At 48.7% G+C, this 19,620-nt stretch overlaps 1 pseudogene; it reads right to left on the bottom strand.

Annotated features, from left to right (window-relative positions):
* Positions 1–3,815: 3,815 nt before the first annotated feature.
* Positions 3,816–19,451, bottom strand: LOC144600806 (interferon-induced protein with tetratricopeptide repeats 5-like; annotated as a pseudogene).
* Between the last annotated feature and the right edge of the window lie 169 nt (positions 19,452–19,620).

The following is a 19,620-nucleotide window of genomic DNA, read 5'->3' as shown; positions in this document are numbered from 1 at the left end:
ACTTACCACTGGTACGAACAATGACTTGTCCAACTTTAGGCAACTCTACGAACCCCCGCCGCAACCTCCACCACTTTCTTCCCCTCTCCCTCTCCCCCCCCCCCTCCCTCTCCCCCCTCTCTCCCCCCCTCTCTCTCCCCCCTCTCTCTCCCCCCCTCTCTCCTCCCCCCCCCCCCCCCCCGTGCCACACAGACTCCCACCAATGTCCCTGTTTCTCCCTCCCAATCTCTGCTGCACTGAAACCAACTTGGATTTTGAAAATGGAGCCAATGTTTCCCAGTATCCACCTCCCCTCACATCTGGAATCTTGGAATCATCTTTGATCAAACCCTCTCCTTCGACAAACACATCAAACACATCACCAAGACAGCCTTCTTCCACCTCAAAAACATCGCTCGTCTCCGTCCGTCCCTCTCCTCCACAGCTGCAGAAACCCTCATCCACGCCTTCATCACCTCCCGTCTGGACTACTGCAACAGCCTCCTCTATGGTTCACCCTCAAAAATCATCAATAAACTCCAATACATCCAGAACGCCGCTGCCCGTCTACTCACCCACTCCCCGATCCGTGACCATATCACCCCCGTCCTTTACAAGCTCCACTGGCTCCCCATCCCCCAGAGAATCCAGTACAAAATCCTCCTCATGACCTACAAAGCCCTCCATAACCTGGCCCCATCCTACCTGACTGACCTCCTCCACAGGCACACTCCCTCCCACCTGCACCCTCCGCTCTGCTGCTGCTAACCTCCTGTCCCCCCCCCCCATCCGGACCAAACTCAGATCCTGGGGGGACAGGGCTTTCTCCATCGCTGCTCCCACACTCTGGAACTCACTACCTCAAACCATCAGAGACTCCTCCTCACTCACCACATTCAAAACATCACTGAAGTCTCACCTGTTCAGCACTGCCTTCAACCACTGACCGTCACCTCACCTTCTTTTTCCTTATCTGTTCGTTTACTTATTTATCTATTTATTTAAATTTTTTTCTATGTTTTAGTAAACCTTGTAAAGCGTCTTTGAGTGTTTAGAAAAGCGCTATACAAATGTAATGCATTATTATTATTATTAAAGCCTGGCGACTCTTGTATGTGGTCTCAGTGGACTATTAAGTGACTTTGTACTTAATCCAGGATTACTATATATATATATATATATATATATATATAGTAATACAGTAATACTTTATATACCCGAACCTGCGTGATGGTGTCTCGGGGAAGTGCGCAGGCGCGCTGGCGCAAATTGCAGGCAGGTCTTGCGCACGCGCGCCCCGGGCAGCAGCCGCGATATGCGCGTGCAACCGCCGTCGGCGGGATGTGCGCGCGCGCGCGCGCCTCGGGCAGCCGCTAACGGCTGTTGTTGACGGTTGACGGTCGGCGCGTGGAGAGAGCAACGGTTTTTCCTGTTCACTTCACGTTTTTCTCCAACAAGGTAGTTATAGATAAAGGTTTCATTTACAAAGAATGAATAACTCAAAGTCGGCTCGTCCCTCAATGCCCGAGTCGGATTGTCAGAGTCTTCCTGTTCAGTTTCAGCGACTTTTACCTGAGACTGGAGCCCCTGACAGTGAGTTTAAGGAAATTCTCCCTTGAATTTTATTAAAGAACGCGGTCATTAATACATGGTCAAACCACAATTACATTTACTGAGGAATGTGGATCGATGTATTGATGACACATTGTATAACTATTACCTGCTAACTACTGTGGCAGTTAAATCGTTTTCGTATGAGTTGAATAAAGTGATAAACGACTCGAATCTTTCTGCAGTACTCATTAAACCCGAGCTGGAAATTGAAAACTAGGGGAACGCCGTCCCTATTTATATATAGTAATACTTTGCTCAACTGCATGCAGAAATAGAAAAATTATATATAGTAATACTTTGCTGAAGTGCATGCAGAAATAGAATTTCACTGTACCTCGCTACACGTGACAATAAAGAACCATTGAAGTGGGGCAAACATTATTATCGGCGCTAAAGGCTGGAGTGCAGGTTTTAGACTTTAGAATTGAAAGTTTTTTGAACTGATACTGTTCACCGTAGTGTGGACCAAGAAAACGATTTAGTCTTCAGCATTGATGCGGAATGATATTAGCGCTTTATTTATTATTTTAATGCTCCAGCTCCGATATTACAGCATGTTAAACAATATTGATCAAAAAAAGTGGTGCAGCAGTAGAGTTGCTGCCTTACAGCGCCAGAGACCCGGGTTAGATCCCGGCTGTACAGAGTTTGTATGTTCTCCCCGCGACCGCTCAAGTTTTCTCCGGGTGCTCTGGTCTCCTCCCGCACCCCAAAGACGTACAGGTTTGTAGGTCAATTGTCTTGGTATAATTGTAAATAGTCCCCAGTGTGTGTAGATACCGTTAGTGTGCGGGGACCGCTGGTCAGCTCAGACTTGGTGGGCCGAAGGACCAGTTTCTGCACTATCTCTAAACTAAACTAAAAATATTGATCAGAAAAGGTGCCCCGGTGATCATAAAGCATTAAACAAACTTTTTTAAAATTGCATATGTTGGAACTCTTAAATGCAGGCATTGTATCCAACAAACTAAATCAAATGGCACCTCATCTGTGGTGCTTCCTGTACAACAATTAGTTCTCACCCCCTCTTTTATAGTTCTGTACTCTGTACTTTACACTTTGTGCAGAAAGATGGCATCCAACCCAGGCGATTATTTGCATGCTAGCCACAGAAGCAGATCTACAATCACATATTACAATCTCTACTCCTGCAGCAGCATTTCTTACACTGTGGGCAGCTCGATTGTAATCATGTATTGTCTTTCCGCTGACTGGTTAGCACGCGACAAAAGCATTTCACGGTACCTCGGTACACGTGACCATGAACTAAACTGAACTGTTCTCCCCTTTGCTCTATCTATTGTGCTTGAGTTTAACGGCTGTACTTATGCATAATATTTTCTGATCTGTTTGGATAGCAAGCAAAGCAAAGCTTTTCAGTGTACCTTGGTACACGTGACAATAATAAACCAAATCCTAATCCTTTTACCTCATAATTTGGTGGAAAAACAATTAACGTCCAGATGAATTTTGTGTCCATTGGCTGGGAAATCACTGCTCATGCCTTTATTCTGACCATCGTGTCAGACGCACGTGAAATGGCGTCATGTCCTCCTCAACGCAGCTCTGATCCACCTCTGGTTGAATGTGAAGGTTTGTTGGGATAGGATCACTGTAGATCAGTCAGAGCAGTGGGCACCAAACTTGCAGAAGATTATCAACCAAATTTGAATTTGAAATTTGAATAAATTTTATTGGCCAAGTAAGCACGCACACACAAGGAATTTGCCTTGGTGCTTTGCTCGCAAGTGACAACATAACATACAGTAAGTTATTAAGAACAAAACATAAAACATTACAACATTAAGAATAAATGGCTCTAGTTTAAACATGTGAAGAATGAAATAAAATACCAGAGCAAAAGGAGGACACAAACTTTTGGTTGTTGACATTTGAATTGACATTTCAATGACACTTGAATTCAAGTGGAGACATAAACATTAACGCACAAGTAGATCGAGTGGTAAAGAAGGCGTACGGTAAGCTTGGGAAGGAAACTGCAGATGCTGGTTGACACCGCGGATAGACACAAAAAGCTGGGGTGACTCAGCGGGTCAGGCAGCATCTCTGGAGAGAAGGAATAGGTGACGTTTCCAGTCTGAAGAAAGGTCTTTACCCGAAATGTCAACGATTCCTTTCCTCCGGCGATGCTGCCTGACCCGCTGAGTCACTCCAGCTGTTTGTGTCTGTCACTGTGTACAATGCTTGCCTTCATGGTCCAAGCATTGAGTATAAGAGTCGGAGTCATGATGCAGCTTTATAGGACTTTGGTTATTTGGAGTTAATTTGGAGTATCACATGCAGTTCAGGTCACCCCATTGCAGAAAGGATGCAGAGGCTTTGGAAAGGGTGCAGAGGAGGTGCCTGGACCAGGGGGTATTAGCTGCAGGAGATGTGCGGGGCATGTATTTTTGCACAGAGGGCAGTGGGTGCCCGGAACTTGCTGCCGTAGGTGGTGGTTGAGGCACGATTGTGGCATTTGAGAGACTTTTAGATTGGCCGATGGACATGCAGCAAATGGAGGCAGATAGGATTTGGTCTTGGCATCGTGTTCTGCACAGACACCGTGGGCCGAAGGACCTGTTCCTGCGCGGTACTGTGTTATGTTCTATGTTCTAGTGAGGAATGGTTGTGGAAGGACCTTTCTCGCCCTTACCTGCTGGTCCTGGTATCTCCAGCCTAAGTAGAACCGCGCAATTCACAAAGAGCGCTGCGATATTCTTCGTTGCCAGGATTAATCTGCAAGGCCTTTTCAAAGCATTCAACAGCTTCAGAATTCTCCCCGGCTTGCTGGTGAAGAAACCCCAGTAAACCGAAGGCTCTGCTGTTGTGCGGGTTATTGTTAATTTGCCTTCTTGCAATCCTCTCCAAGTTAGTGTAACAAATTTTCCAATATTTTGTGCGGTGCTGGATTTTGAGGCCTTCCATAAAATGGTGGATGGCGTTGGATTCAGATTTGGTGTGATGCAGTTCATATAATCCAAGCTGTAACTCTATTGCCTGCTTTTTATCTGGAGTAACATTCTCTAATCTCTGGAGGTTGTGGTACATCTCCGCTGCCTTGTCTAGTTCACCATTCATTGAGCAGATCCCGGCAAAATCCAGCTGTGCAAATATATAAGAAGGCTTCAGTTGAAATGCCGTTCCAAAATGGAGCTTGCAATGACGGATCAACTCAGCCTTCACGTCAGGGTCTCCAAAGCCTGGATATTTAAGCAGAGGAAATAGCTTTTCCCTGTAACAGATACCCATTTGATGGTGCAAAAAGACAGAGTGCGGAGTGAATTCTAAGGCTTTCTTCAACAGCCCTATCGCTTTATCAACATCATGCTCTATTCTGTAAAACTTGGCTGCATAGCGGAGCATAAATGGAGAATCTGGGGTTGTCCGCAATGCTTCTTCAACCAGTTCATTCGCTTCCACCTTTTGCTGGAACTCTTGGAGCCTGAGGGCCAGCATCACCCTGGCCACAGATTCACCCGGATCCAGCTCCAGCACCCGTCTCAGCTGTCTCACCGACTGACTCTCTTCCGGGTTTTCAGGGATCCCGGAAATCGATTTCAGACGGTACAGAGCGGTGGCGTAGCCCATGGACCACTCCACGTTGTCGGGATCTTCCTCCAGAGCCCTGGCGAAACATTCCTTCGCCTCCTCACAGCACTGAGAGCGGGAGCTCAGCAAAGACCACCCCTTCTCCCCCCACACCTCGGGCAGCATTGCCGTGACGTGCGGGCCCTGGGTGATGGGGCCACACGTCACCTCCAGCTTGTCGAGGTAGGACTGGGCCTCGCTGAGTTCCCCCATGTGGTAATGCAACCAGGCCCGGTTGCCATGGGTGACGATGCTCCTCTCAAGTCCATCCCCGTGGATCTCCCTCAGACGCTTCTCTGCCTCCTCTAAGTCACGGAGGGCTTCTTTGTGGTTGCCCTGCAGGTAGTTGACGTAAGCCAGCTGGTTGTGCGGCACGCCTTGGCGATTCCCGCCGATGATAATCGAATCCTGCAACTTCTGCTTCATGTCGTCCAGGTCGACGTCGACCATCTGTGGGCCCCACGTGAAGTGGCACTGAAGCTGGCCGAGCTTTACCAATAAGGACTCCTTCAGTGCGTCGCTGCAAGAGATCACAAGGCAATCAGAGGGACTAGACACAAAAAGCTGGATAAATCTGGGTCAGGCATAATCAAGGACGAGTCACACTCTGGCCACTCCCTCTTTTCCCCTCACTCATTAGGCACGAGCTACAGAAGTGTCAAAAAGCACACCTCCAGATTCATGGAGTTTCTTCCCAGCTGTTAACAAGCAAGTGAACCATCCTATCACCAACTAGAGAGTGGTAATGACTCCCAGCTACCTCATCAATCTATCATTTATCAGACTTTACCTAGCACTAAACGTTACTCCCTTTATCCTGGATCTGTGCACTGTGGACAGCTTGATTGTAATCATGTGTAGTCATTCCGCTGACTGAATAGCACAGAGCAAAATCAGCTTGAAGGGGCTGCTCCTCAATTTTTAGTTGCATTTCAGCCCCACGCTCCTGATCAGGTTGCCCGGTACGGAAGACGGAGGTTCTCCAAGTTTGCGGATGACACGAAGCTGGGGGGCAGTGTTACCTGTGAGGAGGATGCTAGGAGGCTGCAACGTGACTTGGATAGGTTAGGTGAGTGGGCAAATGGATGGCAGATGCAGTATAATGTGGATAAATGTGAGGTTATCCACTTTGGTGGCAAGAACAGGAAAGCAGACTATTACCCGAATGGTGGCCGATTAGGAGAAGGGGAGATGCAACGAGACATGGGTGTCGTGGTACACCAGTCATTGAAAGTAGGCATGCAGGTGCAGCAGGCAGTGAAGAAAGCGAATGGTATGTTGGCATTCATAGCGAGGGGATTTGAGTATAGGAGTAGGGAGGTTCTTCTGCAGTTGTACAGGACATTGGTGAGACCACACCTGGAGTATTGCGTGCAGTTTTGGTCTCCTAATCTGAGGAAATACATTCTTGCCATAGAGGGAGTACAGAGAAGGTTCACCAGATTGATTTCTGGGATGGCAGGACTTTCATATGAAGAAAGACTGGATAGACTCGGCTTGTACTCGCTGGAATTTAGAAGATTGAGGGGGGATCTTATAGAAACTTACAAAATTCTTAAGGGGTTGGACAGGCTAGATGCAGGAAGATTGTTCCCGATGTTGGGGAAGTCCTGAACAAGGGGTCACAGTTTAAGGATGAGGGGGAAGTCTTTTAGGACCGATGAGAAAGGTTTTTTTCACACAGAGAGTGGTGAATCTGGAATTCTCTGCATTGACTATATTTAAGAGGGAGTTAGATGTGGCCCTTGTGGCTAAAGGGGTCAGGGGGTATGGAGAGATGGCAGGTACAGGATACTGAGTTGGATGATCAGCCATGATCATATTGAATGGCGGTGCAGGCTCGAAGGGCCAAATGGCCTACTCCTGCCATTACGGCCTATTTTCTATGTTTCAGTTTCTATGTTCCGTCGGTTGTTCAGTGGTGGGAGGAAGGGAGACCTCCCTGTCGGTTTGCCCCTGGGCCTGGCCAAGATGGCCACTGTCCAAGATGGCCGCCAACCCAGATGGCCACTGACAGGTCCCGGCAGCGGACAGTCGAGGGTTCTGCCTGAGTTGACCGCTTGCCCCTCTTCCAGGCCTACGTCTGTGATCACGGGGACTCGTGAGACCTCCGTGAAGGCTGTTCGACGCGAGGGGGTGTAACGTGCATCGTGGATAAGAATGACAACACTGTAACGAAATTGTAGACCGATAGTTTAGTTTAGTTTGGAGGTACGGCGTGGAAACAGGCCCTACGGCCCACCGAGTCTGCAACAATCAGCAATCCCCGCACACTAACACTATCCTACACACACTAGGGACAATTTATATATGCACCAAGCCAATTAACCTACATACCTGTACGTCTTTGGAGTGTGGGAGGAAACCGAAGAACTCATAGAAAACCCACAAGGATCACGAAGAGAACGTACACACTCTGTGCAGACAGCACCCGTAGTCAGGATCGAACCCGGGTCTCCGGCGCTGCAAGCACTGTAAGGCAGCAACTCTACCACTGCGCACCAGGCTTGGTATAATTGTATGTTGTCCCAAGTGTGTGTAGAATGGTGTAAATGTGCGGGGATCGCTGGTTGGCGCGGAGCCGGTGGGCCGAAGGGCCTGTTTCCACGCTGTATCTCTAAACTGATCTATACATTAACATTGTAAGCTCCCAGTGATCTGCGGCCTTGCCCCGCCATCATGCCTGGCTCTGCCGCCGTGAAACAGGGAACCCTTCCGGAGCCGTCCGAGGCTCGTCTCCTGCTCGACCCCGAAGACCGGGATAACGCACACCTCCAGATTCAGGGGCAGCTTCTTCCCAGCTGTCATCAGGCAACTGAATCATCCTAGCACAACCAGAGAGCAGTTGAGAACGACCACCTACCTCGTGTGGTGACCCTCGGACTGTCCCTTGATCGGACTTTGCTGGCTTTACCTCGCACTAAACGTCATTCCCTTTATACACTGTAAACGGCTCAAATGTAATCGTGTGTGGTCTTTCTGCTGATTGGTTAGCACGAGACAAAAGCTTCTCACTGTACCTCGGTACACGTAACAATAAACTAAACTAAGGAACCGGTGAGTTTGTTGTAGGGAACTTGATGGGCTGAATGGTCTGTTTCCGCACTGTATCTCCAAAGTCTGATGGACGTTAAGCTTACGGAAGGGCCGCTCAGAAGCCTGATAACAGAGGGGGGGAAAAGCTGTTCCTGAGTCTGGCAGTGTGCGCTTTCAAGCTTCTGTACCTTCTGCCACACGGGAACAGGCAGGTTTGCTAGTGCTACACGGGTGGGTTTAAACTAAATCGTCGGGGGGGGTGGTCAACAACGTGTTCGTTCATGCGTGCTGCTAACGAGAAAGAGAGTGTAGGAAAGGTCACGTTTAGACTAACAGGGCAGGGGGATGGGACCCAATGCAGGGAGACGGAGGGCCGTAAAATGAGGGCAGAACAAAAATGTAGAAGGGAGAAAAGAAAAACAAACCTGAAAGCTTTGTGCCTTAATGCGAGGAGCATTCGAAATAAGGTGGATGTATTGACTGCGCAGTTAGTAGTTAAGGAATATGATGGAGTTGGAATTACGGAGACAGGGTGACCAAGGCTGGGAGCTAAACATGCAGGGTATTCAATATAGACAGTAAAGGAAGAGGAGGTGGGGTGGTAGTGTTGGTTAAAGCACACCTGGAATACTGTGTGCAGTTTTGGTCTCCAAATTTGAGGAAGGATATTCTTGCTATGGAGGGCGTGCAGCGTAGGTTCACTAGGTTAATTCCCGGAATGGCGGGACTGTCGTATGTTGAAAGGCTGGAGCGATTGGGCTTGTATACACTGGAATTTAGAAGGATGAGGGGGGATCTTATTGAAACATATAAGATAAATAGGGGATTGGACACATTAGAGGCAGATAACATGTTCCCAATGTTGGGGGAGTCCAGAACAAGGGGCCACAGTTTAAGAATAAGGGGTAGGCCATTTAGAACGGAGATGAGGAAGAACTTTTTCAGTCAGAGGGTGGTGAAGGTGTGGAATTCTCTGCCTCAGAAGGCAGTGGAGGCCAGTTCGTTGGATGCTTTCAAGAGAGAGCTGGATAGAGCTCTTAAGGATAGCGGAGTTAGGGGGTATGGGGAGAAGGCAGGAACGGGGTACTGATTGAGAGTGATCAGCCATGATCGCATTGAATGGCGGTGCTGGCTCGAAGGGCTGAATGGCCTACTCCTGCACCTATTGTCTATTGTCTATTGTCTAATAGCAAGGAGAGACATTAGCTTGGATGCTGCAGAATCTGTATGGGTAGAACTGCGAAATAGCCAAGGGCAGAAAACACGTTGGAGTTGTATACAGACCACCAAACAGCAGTAGAGAGGTTGGGCATAGCATCAAGTAGGAAATTAGGGATACGGTAACAATGGTACAGTAGTCATCATGGGTGACTTTAATCTACATATAGATTGGGCCAACCGAATTGGTAGCAGCACTGAGGAGGAGGATTTCCTGGAGTGTACACGGGATGGTTTTCTGAACCAATCTGTCGAGGAACCGACTAGAGGGCAGGCCATCCTAGACTGGGTACTGTGTAATGAGGAAGGATTAGTAGCGATCTTGTTGTGCAAAGCCCCTTGGGCAACAGTGACCATAATATGGTGGAATTCTGCATTAGGATGGAGAGTGATTCAGAGTCTAGGGTCCTGAACCTGAATAAAGGTAAACTAAAAGTAGATAAATCCTCAGGGCCTAATGGTCTACATCCCAGAGTACTCAAGGAGGGGCCCTAGAAATCGTGGATGCATTGGTGATCATTTTCCAATGTTCTCTCAACTGGGTCAGTTCTTGTGGACTGGAGGTTAACCAATGTAACCCCACTTTTTAAGAAAGGAGGGAGAAAGAAAACAGGGAATTATAGACCAGTTAACCTTACATCGGGAGTGGAGAAGATGCTGAAGTCGATTATTAAATATGTTATAGCAGCACATTTGGTTAGCAGTAACAGGATCGGTCAAAGTCAGCATGGATTGATGAAGCTGAAATCATGCTCGACTAATCTTGAGGATGTAACAGGTAGAATGGATAATGGGAGGGGCAGTGGATGTGGTATATCTGGACTTTCAAAAAGCCTTTGACAAGGTCCCACACAAGAGATCAGTGGGCAAAATTAGAGCACATGGCATTGGGAGTATGGTATTAGACAATAGACAATAGGTGCAGGAGGAAGCCATTCGGCCCTTCGAGCCAGCACCGCCATTCAATGTGATCATGGCTGATCATTCTCAATCAGTACCCCGTTCCTGCTTTCTCCCTATACCCACTGACTCAGCTATCCTTAAGAGCTCTATCTAGCTCTCTCTTGAATGCATTCAGAGAATTGGCCTCCACTGCCTTCTGAGGCAGAGAATTCCACAGATTCATAACTCTGACTGAAAAAGTTTTTCCTCATCTCAGTTCTAAATGGCCCACCCTTTATTCTTAAACTGTGGCCCCTTGTTCTGGACTCCCCCAACATTGGGAACATTTTTCCTGCCTCTAACGTGTCCAACCCCTTAATAATCTTATACGTTTCGATAAGATCTCCTCTCATCCTTCTAAATTCCAGTGTATACGAGCCTAGTCGCTCCAGTCTTTCAATATATGATAGTCCCGCCATTCCGGGAATTAACCTAGTAAACCTAAGCTGCAGGCCCTCAATTGCAAGAATATCCTTCCTCAAATTTGGAGACCAAAACTGCACACAGTACTCCAGGTGTGGTCTCACTTGGGCCTTGTACAACTGCAGAAGGACCTCTTTGCTCCTATACTCAACTCCTCTTGTTTTCAATGTGGTAGTCTGGCGTGCTGACCTCTACCGCACCGAGGCCAGACGACAACTATCAGACACCTCTTCCTACCTATCCCTGGACCATGACCCCACCGATGAACACCAGACCTTCATCAGCAGCACCATCACCGACCTCACCAACTCCGGCGAACTACCCCTCAGTGCCTCCAATCTCATAGTTCCCCAGCCCCGCACGGCCCGATTCTACCTCCTACCCAAAATCCACAAACACAATTGTCCCGGCAGACCCATTGTCTCTGCCTGCTCATGCCCCACCGAACTTATCTCTACCTACCTCGACTCCATCCTATCCCCCCTGGTCAAATCCCTCCCCACCTACGTCCAAGACACCTCACACGCTCTCCATCTCCTGGATAACTTCCGGTTCCCAGGCCCCCACTCCCTCATTTTCACCATGGATGTCCAGTCACTCTACACTTCCATCCCCCACAAGGATGGTCTCGAAGCCCTCCGTTTCTTCCTCGACCGTAGAACCAGCCAATCCCCATCGACCAACACTCTCCTCCGCCTAGCAGAGCTGGTTCTTACCCTCAACAACTTCTCCTTTGACTCCTCCCACTTCCTCCAAACCAGAGGCGTAGCTATGGGCACTCGCATGGGCCCTAGCTACGCCTGCCTCTTTGTCGGGTACGTCGAACAATCCCTGTTCCAGACGTACACTGGCCCCATCCCCGAACTCTACCTCCGCTACATCGACGACTGCATTGGTGCTACCTCTTGCACCCATGCAGAACTCACTGACTTTATACACTTCACCTCCAATTTCCATCCTACCCTTAAATATACCTGGACTATCTCTGACATCTCCCTCCCGTTTCTGGACCTCACCATCTCCATCACAGGAGAAAAATTAGTGACGGACATTTATTACAAGCCCACCGACTCGCACAGCTATCTGGACTACACTTCTTCCCACCCGGTCCCCTGCAAAAAGTCTATCCCCTACTCCCAATTCCTCCGTCTACGCCGCATCTGTGCCCGGGATGAGGTGTTCCAGACTAGGGCTTCCGAGATGTCCTCGTTTTTCAGAAAACGGGGCTTCCCCTCCTCCATTATAGATGAGGCTCTCACTAGAGTCTCTTCTACATCCCGCAGCTCCGCTCTTGCTCCCCATCCCCCCACTCGCAACAAGGACAGGATCCCCCTCGTTCTCACCTTCCACCCCACCAGCCAGCGGATCCAACATATCATCCACCAACATTTCCGTCACCTACAACAGGACCCCACCACTGGCCATATCTTCCCATCCCCTCCCCTCTCTGCATTCCGCAGAGACCGTTCCCTCCGCAACTCCCTGGTCCACTCGTCCCTTCCTACCCAAACCACCCTAACCCCGGGCACTTTCCCTTGCAACCGCACGAGATGCAACACCTGTCCCTTTACCTCCCCCCTCAACTCCATCAAAGGACCCAAACATTCTTTCCAGGTGAGACAGAGGTTCACCTGCACCTCCTCCAACCTCATCTATTGCATCCGCTGCTCTAGATGTCAACTCATCTATATCGGCGAAACCAAGCGCAGGCTCGGCGATCGCTTCGCTGAACACCTGCGCTCGGTCCGCATTAACGCCACTGATCTCCCGGTGGCCCAGCACTTCAACTCCCCCTCCCATTCCCAGTCTGACCTCTCTGTCATGGGCCTCCTCCAGTGCCATAGTGAGGCCCGCCGGAAATTGGAGGAGCAGCACCTCATATTTCGCCTGGGCAGTTTGCGGCCCGGTGGTATGAACGTTGACTTCTCCAACTTCAGATAGCTCCTCTGTCCCTCCCTTCCCCTCCTCCTTCCCAGATCTCCCTCTATCTTCCTGTCTCCACCTATATCCTTCCTTTGTCCCACCCCCGACATCAGTCTGAAGAAGGGTCTCGACCCGAAACGTCACCCATTCCTTCTCTCCCGAGATGCTGCCTGACCTGCTGAGTTACTCCAGCATTTTGTGAATAAAACCATTCAGTTAGTACTCTGCCTTCCTATTCTTACCACTAAAGTGGATAACCTCACACTTATCCACATTAAACTGCATCTGCCATGCATCCGCCCACTCACACAACCTGTCCAAGTCACCCTGCAACCTCATAGCATCTTCCTCACAGTTCACACTACCACCCAGCTTTGTATCATCTGCAAATTTGCTAATGGTACTTTTAATCCCTTCATCCAAGTCATTAATGTATATTGTAAATAGCTGCGGTCCCAGCACCGAGCCTTGCGGTACCCCACTAGTTACTGCCTGACATTCTGAAAGGGACCCATTTATCCCCACTCTTTGCTTTCTGTCTGTCAACCAATTTTCTATCCATGTCAGTACCCTACCTCCAATACCATGTGCTCTAATTTTGCCCACTAATCTCCTATGTGGAACCTTGTCAAAGGCTTTCTGAAAGTCAAGGTACACCACATCCACCGGCTCTCTCCTGTCAATTTTCCTAGTTACATCCTCAAAGAATTCCAGAAGATTAGTCAAGCATAATTTCCCCTTCGTAAATCCATGCTGACTCGGAACAATCCTGTTACTACTATCCTAATGCTCCGCAATTTCATCTTTTATAATTGACTCCAGCATCTTCCCCACCACTGATGTCAGACTAACTAATTTCCCGTTTTCTCTCTCCCTCCTTTCTTAAAAAGTGGGACAACATTAGCTACCCTCCAATCCACAGGAACTGATCCTGAATCTATAGAACATTGGAAAATGCTCACCAATGCGTCCACAATTTCTAACGCCACCTCCTTAAGTACTCTGGGATGCAGACCATCAGGCCCTGGGGATTTATCAGCCTTCAGTCCCATCAGTCTACCCAACACCATTTCCTGCCTAATGTGGATTTCCTTCAGTTCCTCCGTCACCCTAGGATCTCTGGCCACTAGAACATCTGGGAGATTGCTTGTATCTTCCTTAGTGAAGACAGATCCAAAGTATCGGTTCAACTCGTCTGCCATTTCCTTGTTCCCCATAATAAATTCCCCCGCTTCTGTCTTCAAGGGACCCACATTTGCCTTGACTATTTTTTTCCTCTTTACATCCCTAAAAAAGCTTTTACTATCCTCCTTTATATTATTGGCTAGTTTACCCTCGTACCTCATCTTTTCTCCCCGTATTGCCTTCTTAGTCATCTTCTGTTGCTCTTTAAAAGAGTCCCAATCCTCTGGCTTCCCATTCTTCTTTGCTTTGTTGTACATCTTCTCTTTTATTTTTATGCTGTCCTTGACTTCCCTTGTCAGCCACGGGTGCCTCTTACTCCCCTTGGAATCTTTCCTCCTCTTTGGGATAAATTGATCCTGCAACTTCTGCTTTATTCCCAGGAATACCTGCCATTGCTGTTCCACCGTCTTCCCTGCTAGGGCCTCCTTCCAGTCAATTCTGGCCAGCTCCTGCCTCATGCCTCTGTCATCCCCTTTGCTATACTGTAAAACTGACACTTCCGATTTTCCCTTCTCCCTCTCAATTTGTAGAGTAAAACTTATCATATTGTGATCACTGCATCCGAATGGCTCTTTTACCTCGAGTCCCCTTATCAGATCAGGTTCATTACACAACACTAAATCCAGAATTGCCTTCTCCCTAGTAGGCTCCAGTACAAGCTGTTCTAAGAATCCATCTCAGAGACACTCCACAAACTCTCTTTCCTGGGGTCCATTACCAACCTGATTTTCCCAGTCTACCTGCATGTTGAAATCTCCCATAACCACCGTAGCATTACATTTGCGACATGCCAATTTTAGCTCCTCATTCAACTTGCACCCTATGTCGAGGCTACTGTTTGGGGGCCTGTAGATAACTCCCATTAGGGTCTTTTTACCCTTACAGTTCCTCATTTCTACCCATACTGATTCTACATCTCGTGATTCTATGTCACCCCTTGCAAGGGAATGAATATCATTCCTCACCAACAGAACGACCCCACCCCCTCTGCCCACCTGTCTGTTTTTTCTATATGTTGTGTACCCCTGAATATTCAGTTCCCAGCCCTGGTCCTCTTGTAGCCATGTCTCAGTGATTCCCACAACATCATACTTGCCAATGTCTAACTGAGCCTCAAGCTCATCCACTTTATTTCTTATACTTCTCGCATTTAAATACAACACTTTAATTTCCGTATTCACCTCCCCTCTCACACCACTCACAATTGGCCCTGACCTTACTCTCTTATCCCTTCTAGAACTTCCCTCCCCATTCATTCGAGAGACCTTTGCAATTTCTCCTGTATTTGCTTCCCCTTTAACTCCATCTCCATATTCCCAGTTTGTCAACCCCTTGATTGACATTGACATGGATAGAGAACTGGTTGGCGGACAGGAAGCAAAGTGCAGGAATTAACGGGTCCTTTTCTGAATAGCAGGCAGTGACCAGTGGGGTGCTGCAAGGCTCGGTGCTGGGACCCCAATTATTTACATATATTAACGATTTAGAGGAGGGAACTAAATGTAACATCTCCAAGTTTGCGGATGGCACAAAGCTGGGTGGTAGTGTGAGCTGCGATGAGGATGCTATGAGTTTGCAGGATGACGGATAGATTAGGTGAGTGGGCAGATGCAGTATAATGTGGATAAATGTGAGGTTATCCACTTTGGTGGCAAGAACAAGAAGGCAAACATCAGCGAGACCTATCAACCTCTGTAGATCGGCGAGACGGGGATCCCACTACTAGCGACATCTTCCCATCTCCCATCCCAACTCCCTGGTCCTCTCGTCCCTTCCCACCCAAACCACCCCCTCCCCAGGTACTTTCCCCAGCATCCGCAAGAGATGCAACACTTGTCCCTTTACCTCCCCCCTCGACTCCATCCAAGGACCCAAACAAGTCTTTTCATGTGAGGCAGAGGTTCACCTGCACCTCCTCCAACCTCAGCTACTGTATCCGCTGTTCCAGATGTTGACTCCTGTACATCGGCGAGACCAAGCACAGGCTTGGCGATCGTTTCGCTGAACACCTCCGCTCAGTCCGCCTTAACCTACCTGATTTCCCGATTGCTCAGCACTTTAACTCCCCTTCCCCTTCCCAATCTGACCTTTCTGTCCTGGGCATCCTTCATTGTCAGAGTGAGGCCCAGCACAAATTGGAGGAACAGCACCTCGTATTTCACTTTGGTAGCTTACACCCCAGCGGTATGATCTTCAAATAGCCTTTGCTTTCCCTCGCTCTCCATCCCCTTCCCAGTTCTCCCATCAGTCTTACTGTCTACGACTACATTCTATCTCTGCCCTGCCCACTCCCCTGACATCAGTCTGAAGAAGGGTCTTGATCTGAAACGTCACCCATTCCTTTTCTCCAGAGATGCTGCCTGTCCAGCTGAGTTACACCAGCATTTTGTGTCTTTTATCTGAATGTCAGATTCGGAGAAGTGAGTTGCAACGAGACCTGGGTGTCCTTGTACATCAGGCACAGCAGGCAGTGAAGAAAGCAAATGGTATGTTGGCCTGTTGGAGGCCCCACGTGGAGTATTGTGTGCAATTTTGGTCTCCTGATTTGAGGAAGGACATTCTTGCTATTGAGGGAGTGCAGCGTAGGTTCACCAGATTAATTCTCGGGATGGCGGGACTGACATATGATTAAAGAATGAGTCAACTGGGCTTGTATTCGCTGGAATTTAGAAGATTGAGAGGGGATCTTATAGAAACATGTAAAATTCTTAAAGGATTGGACAGACTAGATGCAGGAAAAATGTTCCCCATATTGGGGGAGTCCAGAACCAGGGGTTACAGTTGAAGAATAAGGGGGACGCCATTTAGGACTGAGATGAGGAAAAACTTTTCCACACACAGTTGTGAATCTGTGGAATTCTCTGCCACAGAAGGCAGTGGAGGCCAATGCAGTGGATGTTTTCAAGAGAGAGTTAGATTTAGCTCTTAGGGCTAACGGAATCAAGGGATATGAGGAAACAGCGGGAACAGGGTAATGATTTTGGATGATCAGCTGTGATCATATTGAATGGTGGTGCTGGCTCGAAGGGCCGAATGGCCTACCCCTGCACCTATTTTCCATGTTTCTATGTTTCGGAGCGAGACCCTTCTTCAGACAGGAGAGTCAGGGGAGAGGTGAGGAGGGTCTTCCTTCAACTCCTGCACTCAACCCAATATCAGTCCAGTTACATAATCTTTCATCACACGTTACTGCTTACTGTGACCACACCCTCTGACCCACGTCCTGTCTGAGGCACGGTGACCAGAACTCACACCAGAGCTCCCGATGTGCTTTAACCAGAGATTAACCACATATGCACCCGTGATCACTACCCCACCTTGTCATTAAGGTTCAGTTTCCGTTCGTCCGTCACTTAGATCATCCCTCAGGAGATTTGGTGCTTGTCTGTACGTTCTCCCCGTGATTTTTTCATTGGGTGCTCCGGTTTCCCCACCCATACTCCAAAGACATACAGGTTTTTAGTTTGATTTCGCATCGGTAAAAATTGTAAATTGTCCCTGGGTTGTGTAGGATAGTGCGAGTGTACGCGGGCCTGTTTCCCCGCTGTATCTCTAAACTAAACTAATCTAGAATTAATCGTACGATCATAGATCATAGTGCAGAATTAGGCAATTTGGCCCATCAAATCTACTCATGTCTGATCTATCTTTCCCCCTCAGTGCCATTCTCCTGCCTTTCCACATCTATCTATATACTAAAACTTTTGTTTGTTTGTTTGTTTGTTCCTGAACTACAGCCAAAACGGTACACAATAGCGCAACAATTTTTGGCCCACCTTACTCACCATCGTCCCTTTTGGTGCTAATGGAAGAAATTTAATTGAAATCGGTGTTATATTTTTAAAGTTATTCACATTTTAAAGTTTAAGAAAACTGCGCATGCGCAGTCAGGGCCAGTTGGATCCGATACTTACGTAAGATGGCCACCGGATCCGCGCCTATACTTACGTAAGATGGCCGCCGGGGAACTACAGCCAAAACGGTAGAGGGGGGAGGGAGGATGCTGCACCAATGCAGGAGAGGTAACCCTAGGGGGGAGAGGGAGGGACCAGGGGAGGGGGACGAGGAGAGAGGGATGGGGGGAGATAAGGAAAGGGAGGGAGGAGACCAATGCAGAGGCAACATTTGGGGGCAGGGTGAGGGGAGGGAGGAGGAGACGGAAAGGGGGGGAGTGGGTGCTACACCAATGCAGGAGAGGCAACCCTAGGGGGGAGAGTGAGGGACAGAGGGAGTGAGGGAGGAGAGGGTGTTGCACCAATGCAGGAGAGGCAATCCTAGGGGGGAGGGAGGGGGGAAGAGGAGCGGGGGGAAGGGGTGGGGAGGGGGAGGAGGAGGGGAGAGGTTGCTGCACCAATGCAGGAGAGGCAATCCTGGGGGGGGGGGAAGAGGAGGGGGGTAAGGGAGGAGCGGAGTACGAGGGTGAGGGGAGACTGGGGGAGAGAGGGTGCTGCACCAATGCAGGAGTGGCAACCCTTGGGAGGAGGGGGGATGGGAGGGGGTGAGTGAGGGGCGGGGAGTGGGGGAGGAGCGGGTGCTGCACCAATGCGGGAGCGGTTTGGGCCCAACGGGTCCTCTTGGTCTAGTAAACCCTCTAAACCTGTCCACCTGTTTTATAAACGTCACGATAGTACCTGCTTCATCTACCTCCTCCGGCCGCTCGCCCATGCACCCACCACCCTTTCTGTAAAAAAAGTTGTCCCTCAGGTCCCTATTAAATTCCCCCCTCACCTTACACCTATGCCCTCTGGTTCTTGATTCACCTACTCTGGGTAAAAGATCCTATTAATCCTATATATTCCTCATGATTTCATACATCTCTCTAAAATCACCCCTCATCCGCCTGCACTCCAAGGGATAAAGTCCCAGCCTGCTCAACCTCTCCCAACAGCTCAGACCCTCAAGTCCTGGCAACATCCTCCTAGATCTTCTCTGCACCCTTTCCAGCTTGACAACATCTTTCTTATAACATGGTGCCCCAAATTGAACATAATACTCTAAATGTGGCCGAACCGATGTCTTATCTCATTGCAACATGACCTATCAACTGCTAACGGGTGGTGCGGTGGTGCAGCAATAGAGCTATTGCCTTACAGCACCAGAGACCCTGGTTCGATCCTGACTACGGGTGCTTGTCTGTACATTCTCGCCGTGACCTGCTTGGGATTCCTCCGAGATCTTCGGTTTCCTTCCCCCACACCCCAAAGACGAACAGGTTTGTAGGTTAATTGGTTTGGTATAATTGTAATTTGTCCCTAGTGTGTGTAGGATGGTGTTAATGTGCGGGGATCGCAGGTCAGTGCGGACTTGGTGAGCAGTCTCCGTGCTGTATCTCGAAAGACTAAAAACGAAGCTTCTATACTCATCCACCTAATGTCAGTGTCAGTGCCTGAGAAGGTCCTGATCTCCGGTATCACTGTGTAAAGTGAAGATGTCCCTTACCTCATGCTGCTGTTCAGGATTCCGTCTTCCTTCTGTGTGGACCAGAGGCAGCGTGCGGTGTTTTTATGGTCCACTGGGTGGACTGATTCCGGATAGGTCATCCCCTGAATGTGGAAATGAAACTGAAACTGGAAACTGAAACAATTAAGTCTTACCTTTCCCCTGTGTAAATGCAAATTGGTTGTGAAAATGAAAAACCTTGGGTCAAATCCAAAACCAGTGATGTTCAATTTACAGACAAGTGAGGGCAAACATTCACTGCAATTTTTA

This window comes from Rhinoraja longicauda, chromosome 16 (genome assembly GCF_053455715.1).
Source record: "Rhinoraja longicauda isolate Sanriku21f chromosome 16, sRhiLon1.1, whole genome shotgun sequence".
Lineage (NCBI taxonomy): Eukaryota > Metazoa > Chordata > Chondrichthyes > Rajiformes > Arhynchobatidae > Rhinoraja > Rhinoraja longicauda.
This window is presented reverse-complemented; position numbering and strand designations above follow the sequence as displayed.